We start from the raw sequence: 12,456 nt of genomic DNA, 5'->3' as shown, positions 1-12,456 counted from the left end.
CTCAACTTATTTTTATTTTTTATGCATACTTTAGTCTTTACTTCATAATTGTCTATGTGTTAACCTTTCTTAGAATAGAATTTACCAGGTGGAGAGAATAAGGTCTCACCCCTACTTAGAGGCTACTGACATCTAGTGGCTAGTAAGGGTGGAAAAATCAGTTTTCTACCAAGATGTGGCCTCTGGTGAGTTGACCATGTTGTAGTGGATGACCCTACATTCATGCTCAGGTGGGTGGCACTAATTAATCAGACTCAGTGGATTAGAAAAGGAGGAAGAGGAGAAGGGGGCAGAGTGGGAGTGAATATGATCAAAATACACTATATATAGTGTATATATACATATATATGTATATATACACACACGCATATGTGTGTGTGAAATTCTAAGAAAATACGTTTTTAAAGAGTAGACTTTAATTAACAGTAGATATTGACCATTAAAAAAGGGTGAAACTTCAAGAAACAGATTTCAACAAATAAAGAAGTGAAAGTATGAAGTCAGTTCAGTTTGACATGTTGGTAATTGCTTGAACACCACAATCAATAGAAAATGATTGATTGATTGATTGATTGATTGGCACATACCTTGAAAGAAGTATATATAATGGCTTGGGAAGGGCCCGCACTTGACTTTATTTGATACCTCCTCATTAAGGATTTATTACATTTCATTGGCTGAAGACTTTAGATGAGACAGAGCATATACGCTGGGTTCTGTTTGATGTGATCAAACTAAGTGGGTAAACAGTGTGAAGTCCCATTCAGAAACTCAACTGCAAGTCCCATTCAGAAACTCACTTGTTAAACATGGCCATGATTAAAATTGTAATTACAAAAACCAACAATTAAGTTAACTTTATTTAAAGCAAGGGAAATTAACACCATACTTCATCATTTCGTAATCACAGATACTCCTCGACTTGCAATGAGGATATATCCAAATAAACTCACCATTGGTTTAAAATATCATAATCACAGCATTTAGATTATAACACAAGAAGATGACAGTCCATACCTTCCCCCAACATACCACTAGACATGCTTACACCGTCTTCTGAACAGATTCCGGTGAGATGTCTGCTGTAGCACTGGCAGCAGCCTGGAGCGCCTTCTGAAAAATAGTTGGAACATGAGAAGACCGAGGTCTATGAGGAAGAAGGAGAAGGTCACAGAACTGGAGATGTCTCCAATAGGTCCCATTTCACTCATTACAAACATCTGCCACTTGAAGGAGTGTTAATAATTTAATTTAGCCTTGTGATAACACTTTGAGATGGGTGCTTTGACTGTCTCCATTTAGAAGATGAAGAAATCAGAGCTCAGAAAGGTTAAACTTCAGGTTAAAGTTCAGAGAAGGGGAAGACCCACTACAGAATCAGCAGAAATGAGTAATGAAGAAAGAATCTGAACCTGTGTTTCTGTGTTCAACCACCACCCTATATTGTTTCACTGAGGTTAGAGTTCAAGCTAATGGTACAGTCCTGCAGGGAGAGGGGGTTTAGCTCTGTAAACAGAAGCCTGGAACAGCACAAGTGATTAATGGACTGACCTGTGCTATAGGTAGGGAGGGTATCTCCTCCGCTGGAAATCCTCTGGCAGAAACTAGGCCGCTAAAAGAGGGAATATTTCACAGGAAATTAGTGTTAAAAACCAAAAGGGAGTTCCAGAAGTCTCTTTCTGAGGTGATCTTCCTACTCATGTGGGCTTGGTGATTTTCAACATGGTGTGGGTCTCCCCAGTCTTGTGGATTGTCATCCAATACAATCTGAGAGGTCAGTGGGAGCAAAGACATCAAACAAGGGGTTCAGAAGCTTTGTGAGTACTTACATTGAATAAACCACACCAGGACCCACAGTCAATAGACAGGTCAACTTTACTTAGATTGACTGAAGGCTTATAAAGTTTGGGTGGGACTGAGGGCAGGAATATCCAGGATGGGCTGGGGGTTGAGGCTACATGACCTTCCTCAGGTAGAGGTGAGTATGTGTGGGCTTAGCATTCCCCAGACAAGTTCAGAGAAGGGGAAGACCCACTACAGAATGGAATCTCTCAGATTGCACAGAGGCCAGAGGCTATCCAGTCATGGCGGACTTCAACCTTACTTATCAGAGTTTTCCCACACATGGTATTCTGGGGCCAGGGCCAGAAGGCGCAGAAAGTGAGGGTGCAGCCAACAACCTCATCTTCAGATGCTTGCAAAATAGATCTTGGATTCAGGCATGGCTGTATGATCAATGAATACATGAATAGAGGGTTGTGGTTTTGGCTTTGATTGGCATATGAGCCTCATATTAGGTAATGTAGAAGAGATTCATTTAAACAATAATAAATTCAGGAAAACAACTGGGTCAGATCATGCTAAAAGGAGAATAATATTATTCTATTCCAGGTTGTTTCCAACTAGAAATGGTGAAGGGCAGAAGAAGTTGAGAAGGCAGGACAGTGCTTTTAAAGCTGTCTGTTTTTAGGTTAACATTTATTCATATTATTTTGATGGCCCTTATTTTATTATCAGGTGATGATAAATGTTGTGAAATTGTTTTTGTTAAAAGAAGGAAAGAAAGAAAGAAAGAAAGAAAGAAAGAAAGAAAGAAAGAAAGAAACTGAAAAGGTACATCTGGTGAAAAGCCTGCATCTGTTCCCACCCCCATGATCTTCTTTTCTCCTACATATTAACCACTACTGCAGACTCCTTGATGGGTGGATTTTTCAGAGAGGTTTCAAATGTATGAATGTATGCCAATATATGAAGCTGTAAGATGTGTTCCTGTGTGGTATTTGGTTGGTGTCTGTTTAGCTCTACTGTTAAACTTACATAACCTAGAGTTATCTGTGAAAAGACACTCAAGGGAGGTTTTTCCTAGATCAGATTGGCCTGTAAGCATGTCCATGGGTGTTGTCTTCACTGGTAATTGATGTATGGAAATCCCAGTCTACTGTGGGCAATACCATTCCCTAGGCAGTTGGTCTTGTACTTAACTTAGGACAGAAAGATGACCATGAACCTGCCTGTCATCCAGCAAGTACTGTCCTTCATGGTTTTTGTCGAGTTTCTTTGACTAGAAAGTGAATCCCTTGCTCAGAAGTAATACTGTATGGAACATCAAGAAGTTCTTCTATTGGGATCCTGCCTTGATTTCCCTCAATGAAGCTGGAAATATAAGCCAAATAAACCCATTCTTCCTGTAGTTGCTTTTTAGCAGAATATTTTACCTTAGTGACAGAAATTGGACAAGAACAGTCAAATGCACAGAAGTGGTTCTAGCTATTTCAGAGGGATGCATTTAATAAGGATTGACTACAATTGGATCAAAAGGGGAAGTCATGTTATGCAAAGCCACAACAGTCTTCATTCATGGTTGTCACTGCTGTAACTGTCCAGGGAGAGCTTGAGCCCACATCCCAACTAGTGTTACGGGAACAGCTACAATCTGTCTAGCTACTATTACTGGCAATGAAGCCACTGTAACTAACATTAGTAGCAGATGGGCTGCTGCCTCCTCCCCCACTTCAGTTCCTACATAAATAACTCCCATTGGTAGAATCAAAGATGAATATATGTGACAAAAGAATGTGGGGCATAAAGACTTGCAACTTTGAGCTCTCATGGCATAAGGAAGAATCTGGAGGGATGGATATAAAGCTGAGCAGTAACAATGTCCAACATAATCACTCCTTTATCTCCCCAACATGCACACATTTCCTCTTGCTTATATACACTCAGCTGAGCACTGAGTTTTCCAATAATTTTTTTCACAATTGTTTTGAGACAGGTTATCTCTGTGTAGCTCTGGCTGTTCTGAAACAATGTAGACCAGGCTAACCTTGTGTTTGGAGATCTGCTGGCCTGTCTTTTGAGTGCTGGGATTAAAGGCATTTTCAGTTGACATTTAATTTAACTTAGAGTTGTCCAGGAGAATAAGCAGACGGTGCTTTCTCATCTATATTGCCTAGAATGCTCTCATATGGACATATCAGAATTGTTTTTTTATAAACTTACTATTGCAGACAATGCTGCAGCTATGTCACTTCAGATTTTTGATGATATGTCTATAGAATTCATTCTTCCCAGGGGAATGACTCCATCCAAAATTGATGCCAGTAGTGGGTGCTGTAATGTATATTGAAGAAAGAAGGGCTTGGGGTTGGAAAGATGGCTCTGTAGTTAAGAGCATGTACTGCTCTTGCAGAAGACCAGGCTTTAAGGTAGCTTGTATGACAAATGTCCTCCATAGGCTCCAGTATTTGGGTACCTAATTCTCAGTTGGTGGCACTGTTTGGGAGTTTTAGGTGGTGCCACCTTGATGGAGGAAGTTGGAGAGTAAATACCTCATGTCACTTGTTTGCTTTCCCAGTTTTGTGCTTGGGTTTGAGGACGGAGATGAGGCCCTGTTTCCAGTTTCTGCTACTAGGCCTATCACCTGCTGTCTCACTGCCGTGCCATAATGGACTCTTATCCATCTGAGATCATAAACCCAAACAAACCCTTCCTTCTATAAGTTCCCTTGGTTATATTATCACAGCAACAGAAGAGAAACTCATACAGAGTTCAATTTTCAGCAGCCACAGTGTGTGGGGAGAGGGGAGCTCACAACTGCCTAAACCTCCTCTTCTGGATTCCGTGGCCACTTGCACTCATATGTACATGTATATACACATGTATATGTGCAAACAGGCACACAATCACACAGACACACACACACAGAGAGAGAGAGAGAGAGAGAGAGAGAGAGAGAGAAATTGAAAAGTAAAATAAATCTAAAAAGGAGAAACAGACTGGAGGACTTTTTTGCTTCAGCTGCTAAACTGGATCTCAGAATAGCCCTCAGCCCTCTTTTAGATATCCCTTAGGTAAAGAGAGATGCCTGCTCAACGTCATACCTCTTTCCTGGTTGCAGCTATAGTCAAAGATCCTTGCCCCTCCATTCCAATGTAAAACAGCCATGAAGGCCCATCCCCACCTCACAGCTCCTTGTGGCACTGGAAGAGACCTCTCCTGAAATGTCCATACAGCTCATCTGGATTCTCTGGCCTGTTCTCATATGTCCCATGTCTTACACTGGTGGTGCTCACTGAAGCATTCATCAATAAACATATCTCAGGCTGGGATCCATCTAAGATCCATACCTCAGAGGATGCCAAACCTTCAAGAGCCCATTTACAATGTCGATAGGTACTAGGTATTTAAATCTCTAAGGAAGTCTACACATGATCTACAGGTCTCGTCGGGCTAGATTTCTAAGACTGTGCTCAAGCCCTCACTTCTGAAACCCATCCCACGCAGAACAGTCTCTGTTCTGGGCCAAGCATTGATGCTGAGATCTAAGGTACTTCCATGACTTGATCTTCCTGTTTGACCTCCCGGTGTTTGAAACTCACCAGAGCTTGGCAGCTCTCTGTGGAGCTGAGTCCGGCTACACTGATCCACTAAGCCTTGTTTTGTTAATACAATCCTGCAAGATTTATTTGTTTGGCTTGGCTTACCCTGACCTCAGATGTTCTGTTTTGTGTTATTTTTAAAAGTGTGCATGTCTCCATGGATGCCCTTTTCTCTTCAAATTTAAGAACCAGCTGGGAAATGGGGGAAGGGAAAAACAGGTGGGATGCCAGGATGTATTAGTTGAACCATAACTCATCAGGCTGAGGATGGTCTCTCTCCTTTACCATGGCATTGATTTGTGTGGGTTTATAAGCTTCCTGGCTCTACCTCTAGGCCCATCAATTTAAGTGGAGAAACTGGAGAAGTGATAACAGTAGCAACAGTAGCAAACTACCCCTGAAGCACCCCAGCATAGTAAGTGCCTTTTGGGTTTGCGTGTGTAGACTCATTTAATCTTCAGTGATGACTGCTGCTGAGAAAACTGAGATTCAAGGAGCATCAGTGAGTTCACCCGATGTTGTCTCACAGTGTGTACACCAGCTACGTTTGAATTCAGATTTGACATAACCAAGGTAGACTCTTCATCGAAGCACACAAATCAGGATAGATGTTGTTCTTGAATATTGTCATCGGAAAGCATTTGACTTTCCTCCTTGTGTCTCAGATCCTGTGAGTACAGGAATCTCACTGTGCTCATTGATCTACTGGATGTGTTACAAACTCATATGTGGTGTTCTCCAGCACACAGCTACCCTTTCCTGACTCGCCCTAGTCGCCTTTACCATTCAATGTTTCTGGCTTGTGGCAGCAAAGCCCTGCTGTCAAAAAGTTCTGTTTGTTTTTTTATTTCATCCCAAAGGTTACAATCACCCTTGACCTTAGTAAGTACCTATGGACTGAAATAAGCTACCACATGTGAAGCACTCAATGCAGAGCCTGGAGTAGAGAGGAGGATAGTTTTACAACTGAGTTCTTATCCTGATCACCCAATCCTTCAGTAGTTTCCTGTGTGGGTTTTTTTCCCCTTTCCTCTTAGACCATTCAGAGGTGGTAAAGATACAGCTTGGTAATTTACCTTTCTTTGTATCCATTCTAACTCAACAACACATGCCTTTCCCCCATTAGATAAACGAGACCCCAATGGAAATTAGGTTAATGTCCAGAAGGAGAAATTAGCAAGCCCTTAGGTTTCTTGGAGGGTATATAATAAAAACATAAACAGAATATGTCCCATCTATACTGCACTTTCATTCAGAGACACTGGACCTTGCTTTGTAGTGATCTTAATGACAGTCCTCCATCCTCAAAGAGTTCATCATCTGGTGACTGTAATACATCATGGTATATGTTTCCCAGAGACTTTCCTGCTGTGGGACATTGTCAGTAAAGGCTTCGGAGAAGCAGGTGATCATCTGGGATTTGGAGAAAAGAATTAAGGGGAAAAAAATCAATGAGCAGATTGCACATCAGGCCTTCCAGCTACACACCATGTTTTACTTCTTAGCTTGTCACATATGGAGAAAAGATCAGATGATAGCATGCATGAGAAAGGAATGTTCTGGTTGATTTTCACTGTCAACTTGACATAACTGAGAGTCACCTGGGACAAAAGTCTCAGTGAGGGAATGTCAACATTTGGTTGGCCTGTGGGCATGTCTATTGGGAATTCTTAATTAATCCAGTCCAGTGTGGTCAGTACTGTGCCCTAGACAGGGAGTATAGAGAATATACAACTGTATAGAGACGGGAGATCGAGCTGAGCTAGCCAACAAGCAAGAATTCATTCTTTTTTTTTTTTTCTTTGCTTTTAACTGTGGGTGTGACATGACTGGCTGTTTGAGCTCCTGCCTTGTTTTCTCCCAAAATGATGGACCATGACATGGAATTATAAATCCAATCAGCCCTTTCTTCTCCTGTGTTGCTTTTTGTCACAACAATAGAAATGCATTTAGGACAGGGATGATGGGAGATAAATCTGGAGAAGAGGGTATAGAGCAGTCTCTTTCATAAGAGCTTTAAGTACACACTGTGCATGCTGGATAATTTTATGTCAACTTGCCACAAGCTAAAGTCATCTGAGAGGAGGGAACCCCAATTTTATAAAAATCTCCATAAGATCAGGTTGTAGGCAGGCCTGGAAGGCATTTTCTTAATTAGTGATTGATGGGGACGGGCCCAGCATGTTGTGGGTGGTAAGACTGCTGAGCTGGTGGTCCTGGGTTCTATAAGAAAGCAGGCTGTGCATGCCATGAGAAGCAAGCCAGTAAGCAGCGCCCTCCATGGCCTCTGCATCAGCTCTTAATTAGTCATTGATTGTGGAGGGCCCAGCCCATTGAGGGTGGCTTCATCCCTGGGTTGGTGGTCCTGGTTTCTATAAGAAAGCTGAGCAGCCCATATGGAGCAAGCCAATAAGCAGCACCCCCTCCATGGCCTCTGTATCAGCTCTGGCCTCCAGGTTCTTGTCCTGTTTGAGTTTCTGTCCTGTTTTCCTTTGATTATGAACAGAGATGTGGAAGTATAAGCCAAATAGATTTCGCCCACCTCAACGTCTTTTCTGGTCATGCTTTTTCATCACAATAGAAACCCTAACTAAGACAGTGTGCAACTGAAAAGTGTGTCCTAGAGGCAGCAGGGATACTATGTCAGATTAGCCTGTTGAATGATGAGGAGACTGTATTTGCTCATAGCCTATTTGGGAGACAGACTTAGAAACGATGGCTTGAGGCTGGAGGCAGACACCTAGCATACAGTTTGCTGAAGGAGACACCCAATCCTTGGTTACTATCCTTAGGTAGGAGGCTTGAAGGTGGATACTTGTGTGGTGGGGGGGTTCACCACTTTTTCTTCTTAGTACCATCATCATACCTATCATTTCTATTGGAGAAGTGAAGAGGTGGCTTCATTTCCTTAGAACATAGAGACCATATTCAGATCCACATGATGGAGTCCAGCTGGCATCATTTTGAACAAGCCACTGTCAACTTTACCTTCTACATCACCTTAGATGGCTGCTTGCCCTGGGCTGCTCCATTCTCTGTACTCTGTTTACCAGTCTACTAAAATCCTGGGCTTGTGACTCCTGCACATGGCCACCCTCCTGGATCCCTCTGCTCTTCCTCATACCTCTATCCCGGCTTTGCCCTTCAAGTTTTGCTTGGCCTCTCTACATTTCCTGCCAGCCCTGCTGTTTTCTCCACCACTTAGGGTCCAACCAACTCCCTAATAAAAGGAGACCCACAGAGCTTCCCCAGGTCTGCCAGGGACTACAACCAAGGTGTGCTTACACACTGGATATGAACCTTTGCATTTTCGTAGGGCCCCCAGTGTTATTAATTAATTCAGGGTGGAACCTATCATGAAATAGCCCAGAAAACCAGAAGGAACTAAATGGACTTCTAAATGCCCAGCAGGGAAAACACCATTTAATTGACTTGGATGACTTCACTGCAGAACTGTGTCTAGCTGTTATGCTAAACTGGAAATGAATCTATTATATTGTCTAAGGAATCTCCCAGGCCACCCGAGCATGTCTCCTGAGGAAGGGAGTGGAGCCGACACATAAACAGGACTTATGCATGGAAATGTCTGGGCACATTGTTTCATACTTAGAAGTTGATATCTGAGAATGGGTTTGTATGTTCTACAGCGCTTGTATTCTACATTCACAGGAGCTTCCCCAGTGTACTACTTATGTTGGAATAGAATTCAATATAAATCAAACCTGTCTTGGACCCATCCTCAGTGAGCTCACGGTTGTCCTTAGAATTTCCATGAATGTTCTGATTGAGCATTACCAAATTTATAAAGCCTTTGATTAACATTTTAATAAAGTGTATAAATGCAAAAAGGGGGCATGGGATAGGGGTTTTCTAATGGGGGGGGGAATGGGTAAAGGGGATGGCATCTGAAGTGTAAATAAAATATCCAAAAAAAAAAAAAAAGAATTTCCGTGAATGGTGTTGTCCTATGATAGCACTAAGCCTAAGGACATCTGTCCTCATGCTTCTGAACATGAGGCATCTACCAAACATTTAGTATAAATTTCTTTACCTCATCCTCATCAACTCCCTGTGGTGAGTAGGTACCATAAGTTCTCCCATTCTCCAGAGAAGGAAACCAGGGCTTGCCCACAGCCATATGGTTTATGAGTCACAGCTGAATTCAAGTCAGCCTGACTCTAGAAGCTGTGTGGACAGTTCCTAACCTTGATGCTGTATCTTAGACACATAACTTGCTTAAAAATCTTCTCACCTCATTTGTCAATTTTGGACTCCAGTTCTCCTCACCCCAAGCCCTCCTGGTTCATAGCCCACACCTAGGCTCACACACATCTCTTCTTGGATATCCCTACTTTGTGTCTTCTCTCTATATACATCACAGTTAATTTCAGGATTGTTTCCTTACTGTGGTGTCTGTCTCCTCCTTATCTGTATTTATTCGAGGTGCCCTGTGCACATGCTTACCATGACACTTACCAGATACCTTTGTTACTGCCAGTTCACTTGCCTGTCATTCCCACTGAGAACAGGGCAGCATCAGTATCCTACTAATAGAGAGCCTTTCTGTGCTAAGTGATGGAGACATTGTGCTGAGGGAAGACAGATGTAACCTCTATTTTGGAGAGTAAGTATTAATAACATAATATCTCTCTCTGTCTCTCTCTTTCTCTCTTTCTCTCTCTCTCTCCCTTCTACCCTCTACCCCTCTCTCTCCATCCCTCCACCCCTTCTCTTCCTCCCTTCATAATTATAAGCATTGTTTAAGAATCTACAATAGTGTGAAAGCTATGATAGTATACCAGAGAGACAGCTCATGGGCTGGAGAGATGGCTCAGTGGTTAAGAGCACTGACTGCTCTTCCAGAGGTCCTGAGTTCAATTCCCAGCAACCACATGGTGGCTCACAACCATCTGCAATGGGGTCTGAGAGACAGCTCAGGTGGTAGAGTGCTTGCTATATAAGCAGAAGGACCTGAATTTAATCCCTAGTGCCCACATATAAAGACAAGCATGGTGCTCTACACTTGTAATCTCACAGCTTGGAAGGCAAAACAGGAGGATCCCTGGGCTTATTTACTAGCCATCAGTCTAGAATAATTGGTGGTATCCAGGCCAGTGAGAGACCCTGTCTCAAAAGATAAGATGAATGGATCCTGAGGAAGTCACCTGAGATTGATCTCTGGCTTCTACATGCATTGCCCACATATGAACATGCACCACACACACACACACACACACACACACACACACACATACACACACACACACACATATACACTTTTAAGCTATGATGGTAATATGCCTGGGGTGATGGCAGTTTATGATGTGATATCTGGCAATGAACACTTCCTCACTTATATAATTAGTATCCAGGTACACAGTCTGCATTCAGCAAGTACTTCTCAATTTTGCTTATAGTAGGGGAAAAATAAGAGAAACCACAGAGTTCAGACAGAAACTGAGATGGCCCCCAAATCTTCTCTTGCCTGGTAATGGATGCATAGAAAGAACTGGTTCAATATGAGTGACCCAGAGAAAGCAAAGGCATCGCAATGCAGAAAATGTGAGCGACCTCAGTCCAAGCAATTGATCAGGACACACTTAGTTTGTTTTCACCATAACCTTCAAGCTCAGTACTGATGGAACTCACAGAGACTACAGAGGGGGAGGATAAGAGTGCTCTCCAAGGCCCCAAGGCCAGTAAAGGCTGAGCTGAGGTGTGACAACCGCTGCATCTGTGGAACTAGGGCCTCCTTGAGGGGCAGGCCCCTTACCCATGTCATTAGATAGACCTAACTCCACCTACCTTCTCTGTCTCTTCCTGTCAGTCTGGCTTTGTAAAGGGAAAGAACTTGGCACTGACAAAGAGCACCAGCAGGAAATAGAGCAGAGGCCAGCATGGGGGACCTAGGGGTACACTTGGGGGGTTCCAAATGCACTATGGGGGCAAGAAGGACAGTGAGCCACTGCGGGTCAGTTCTGTGCTGTTCGCAGTGCTTGCTTTTCCCAGAGCACCACCCTCCATCTTTCAGAGGCTCCCAAGTCCCCTTAGTTCTCAGATAAGCAACTGAGGCTCCCTGAGATGGAAAGAACCATGTCCTAATAGGTGAACTGTGATGGTGCCCCAGCTGGTAGCTGTCCTATTAATCTAACTGTTGCCTCATCTCTTCCAGACAAATGGACTTTTCAGGGCAGTTTCCTCAGGGCCACAGACTGCCGTTCTGATTTTTTGACTTTCTCTATCCACATTACTAGAACCTTCCTTTCCTCCCTGATAACACTCTGTGATTCCTCTCATGACTTTACTAGTGGGTTGTCAGTCTGTTTGGTATGGAACTGTACCAACAGTCAGGTCCTCCCCTCCTAAGTCTGCATGCTATCCAGACAAGAAGGAGACAGTCGCCCAACCCCTCTAATGGCTGCCAGGAAAAGCAATGGAAGCCAGGGCTTGCACCTCCCCTTCCTGGGCCAGCCAATTGCCAGGAACCCCAAACACTTTACTCATTGGACTGAATGGGATTTTGATGATTCCTCTTAATTCGCTTATTCTTATACAATTGCTTTGGTCTCTCTCTGGCTCCCGCTGCACTCCATGGTCCAGGCTCCTCAAAGTCTGTAGGCTAAGGGCCAAAAGTCTTTAGGCAGCACCAAAGCCCTTCCTACCCTGGTAAACCTGTCTTCCCTTTGCTCTTTTCCTCTCTCTGGTTAGTGGTCCTCATGGATGATTTTGGAAAAACCAGCTAGTTAATTCAAATGGTTTCTTATTCATGCATTTTTCTGTGATTTGATATCAAAAAATGCTATTTCTACACAATGGCTCTCAATGCAGATAACCATTCATTGTTTTCTTCATACCCTTATCTAGCCATGCCTGAGCTTACATCTGTGTCCATCTCTCTAAAGCTGATTCTTCCTTCTTTTCCCCATCAAATCCTAACAGGCTTAACCCTACTTAGCTTAGGAGATCAGACACATTCTAGATGGTGTGGCTGGAAACTGTATTATGGTTTCTGGTCAGTTCATATGTAGACTCTCTTTCCCCTGTAGGCTTTATGAAATGTAGGTTTTTCACTCTA

At 43.0% G+C, this 12,456-nt stretch overlaps 1 protein-coding gene and 1 pseudogene across 4 annotated transcripts in view; both read left to right on the top strand.

Moving 5' to 3' along the window:
• The window catches only part of Syn3 (synapsin III), a 426,170-nt gene that overhangs the window by 52,504 nt on the left and 361,210 nt on the right, over window positions 1-12,456 (top strand). The window lies entirely within an intron of this gene.
• LOC143435668 (small nuclear ribonucleoprotein E pseudogene) lies at window positions 2,088-2,406 on the top strand (annotated as a pseudogene).

The sequence above is a fragment of the Arvicanthis niloticus genome, chromosome 22 (genome assembly GCF_011762505.2).
Source record: "Arvicanthis niloticus isolate mArvNil1 chromosome 22, mArvNil1.pat.X, whole genome shotgun sequence".
Lineage (NCBI taxonomy): Eukaryota > Metazoa > Chordata > Mammalia > Rodentia > Muridae > Arvicanthis > Arvicanthis niloticus.
This window is presented reverse-complemented; position numbering and strand designations above follow the sequence as displayed.